At 37.3% G+C, this 3,020-nt stretch overlaps 1 long non-coding RNA gene across 3 annotated transcripts; it reads left to right on the forward strand.

Annotated features, from left to right (window-relative positions):
• LOC107637648 lies at positions 7-2,827 on the forward strand. 3 transcript variants are annotated; one of them, XR_002360798.1, is made up of 4 exons: positions 7-489; positions 573-637; positions 772-898; positions 2,579-2,827. It is a non-coding gene; the product is annotated as an uncharacterized LOC107637648 (long non-coding RNA). The 3 variants fall into 3 exon arrangements; XR_002360799.1 differs by having other exon boundaries at positions 772-892; positions 2,579-2,695; XR_001619442.2 differs by lacking the exon at positions 2,579-2,827 and having other exon boundaries at positions 772-1,561.

The raw sequence follows: 3,020 nt of genomic DNA on the forward strand, positions 1-3,020 counted from the left end.
CTGTTCGCCGCACCACCATCCGCCGCGCCGCGTCACTACTTCGCCGCCGTTCATGCTTTTGTTGCTGTCAGAACTCCACGCCGTCGCTGGAGCTTGAACGCCGCTGCAACCACCGCCGCGTGTTATCATCTTCAGATCCGCTGCCGTTTGAGTCGCGAACAGGGGAACGCGCGCGAAGGAAACTGTCGCAGAACTGCCGTCACCGCCGCGTTGATGGGCTTGCCGTCGTTCTGCTCGCGCGGCTGCTGCGTTGTCGGAGCTCCTCGCCACCGCTGCTAGCGCCGAAAACCGCCTTTCAAGCCTGTATCTGTTGGGAGGAGTCCAAGCAAGAAAAGGAAGAAGGTGGCGATGGATACCTCCGTTGCTGCTGCTGTTACTATCGGTGTTCCGGAGCTTGCAGTTGCTGCCATTTTTGGTGATGAACCTGGTTGTGTCCTTGCTGCTGATTGATTGTAGTGAGAGACGTTGTAGCCACTACTTTTCATCTTGGTAAGTTCATGGGTAAGATCGCTTTGATTCTTCTTTGTGCCATTCTATTTATGCAGCTAGTTTTGATCCATTTAATTTTCCAGAGTCACTATTGTCATATCTCGGCGCTGCCGCCCTTGTTTGGAACTACTGAATGTTGTTGTCTCCGGTAGCACTATTATTCCTATTTTGATTTCAACTCCTTTAATTCTGAAATTTATAATGTTTCTGCCTTTATCTTACTGCTATTTGGTTTCCTTGTGCTACCCTTACTCTAATTATAGAAATATGTTTCCATTTTAGCCACTGTCGATTTATCTATTGCAAGTCATAATTGATAATGGAGCTGCTAAGATCGCTGCTGCTGCCATGAATTGGGGATAAAGGAGATTATTGAGTTAAATTCTGCGATTGAGACATCGAAGTAGAGGTTTTTCTTAAATCTATTTTACATTACAGGGTTGTTATAAATCGATATTAACGCGTAAGATACATTTTTGTGATTTCGTGAGTCTTATGAATTGAATTGAGTTGTTTTGGTTGAATAAGATTATTAGTTTGATTGATAAACTGATCGACTGAGAAAGTTGGCTATTTGGATTAGTTGATTGATGTTGTTAAAGTGGTTTTTCCTTGAATTATTAGAGAATATTTATTATTGCCTTTTAGGTTAATTTTGGAAACGGTTTGATTTTAGAAAAGATTTAATATTGAAATTTGATTTGATATTAAACCTGATTTGATATCGGAATTTGATTTTAAAATAAACTTGGAAAGGACTTGATATTTGAAAATGGGTTATTTATTGAGAATAATTTGCTATTTTGGAAATGATTCGAAAAGTGTTTGAGGAATGGTTTGGTTTGAAACTGTTTGAGAAGACCGAGAATTCTTAACTATTGATTAATGCTGTTGGTTGAAGTCGGTTTAAATTGCGATTTATAGGATTGGTTGATTGAATTCTGGATTTTGCAATTTCCTTGGATTGAGTGTTGTTGTGATAATGGTTATTGGAAGTGATTTGACTGATTAACAGGCGTTTGGTTTGGTTTGGTTGGGACCCAAAAAGGGTGGCAGTGTCCAAGTTTTAGAGGAGATGCTGCCGAAATTTTATAAAATTGGAAGTTATATTTAAAGAAATTAATTAAAAAGATTGGTTTTTAAACATTATATGTCTTAAGATTGATTTATTTATTAAAGAAAGAGTTATGTCTTAAATTGGGATTGTTAATGGACGGAATGGAAAGAAGGATGATGAGAATTTTCTTTGAAATATGGTTTTTGAACGAATTTGAAAATGAGATTTGAATTGATGAATGATTATAATGTTGAGGATGTTGAGAATATTGAGATATGAACTTTGAATTATTCATATGGCTATGAATTTGAATTATCTGAGATACGAGGTTCCCTGGATAAAGTACCATGGCTCGCCACCACGTGTACCAGGTTGAAAACTCGATACTTTATTGACCCTACGACGTAAGTGTGACCGGGCACTATATAAATTCCCGAGAATGTTACCCCATTGAGCAATATTGATTATTTGAGAAAAAACTATGCATAGACTCTTGGGGATGCACGTCGGGGGACAGTCTAAGGACAACTCAGACTTGTCGGGCTGGCCGGATAACCGACAGATGAACCTCATCAGCCATAGGACAAGCATGCATCATATGCATTTGTATGCTTTGATTGGGTTTGAACTTGTTTTGGTTTGCCTAATTGCTAAACTGTTCTTAACTGCTACTTGAACTATTTGCTGTAACTGCTACCTACTTGTGCTTTCCTTGTCTGTCTTGCCTATGTTTGTCCTGGCGTGCTACATTTGAGAATGAACTTTGGTGCTGAATTAATGATTGTGTTGTTTGATTGCGTACTTAGTTTTTGATTGAGATTTTCTTATAAGAAAGGAAAGGTTTCAGGTTTTGGAAAGATTAAACATTGTTTCTTTGAAAAGGTTTTGAACGATTACCTACTGGTTTTTAAAGGATTCATAAGGCAATGATAATCACTGAGCTTAAAAATAATTTTCTTGTTAAATATCTTCTTATGACAACTTTGAAACTCCGTGGTGAGACCATGTGGTTAGGTTCTTACCCCCCTACAGCTTTACCTTTTCAGGAACCAAATGAGGAAGCATTATCGAGAGTTATAATGCGTTTGGTTTATATATGTTGTTGTATTAATTAGATTATTTTCTTCCCTCGTCTTTGTTATTACAAGTTTGTAAGAGGGATAGGAGTTGTATGTTTTATATGTATATTATATTATGAGTTATTATGTAAGGAGTCTTGTATATGAATCTATGCCTGCTTATATTTTTCTTAAGATAAAGTATTTATTTCCAGTTTTCAAAGAAATCAGCGATACAGTGTCGAGTCACAGGCTCCTATTTTAATATTTAGTATGTAAAGTAGTCGTAATACTTCTTGCTATCAGAGTAGCGCAGCCGGAAGCGTGACTTCTGATAGTGAGGGTGTTACATCATTCACTCTTGAATGTAATCAAAATAAATATAAATTTATTCAATTTTTTAAAATTTACATTAA

The sequence above is a fragment of the Arachis ipaensis genome, chromosome B04 (assembly GCF_000816755.2).
Source record: "Arachis ipaensis cultivar K30076 chromosome B04, Araip1.1, whole genome shotgun sequence".
Lineage (NCBI taxonomy): Eukaryota > Viridiplantae > Streptophyta > Magnoliopsida > Fabales > Fabaceae > Arachis > Arachis ipaensis.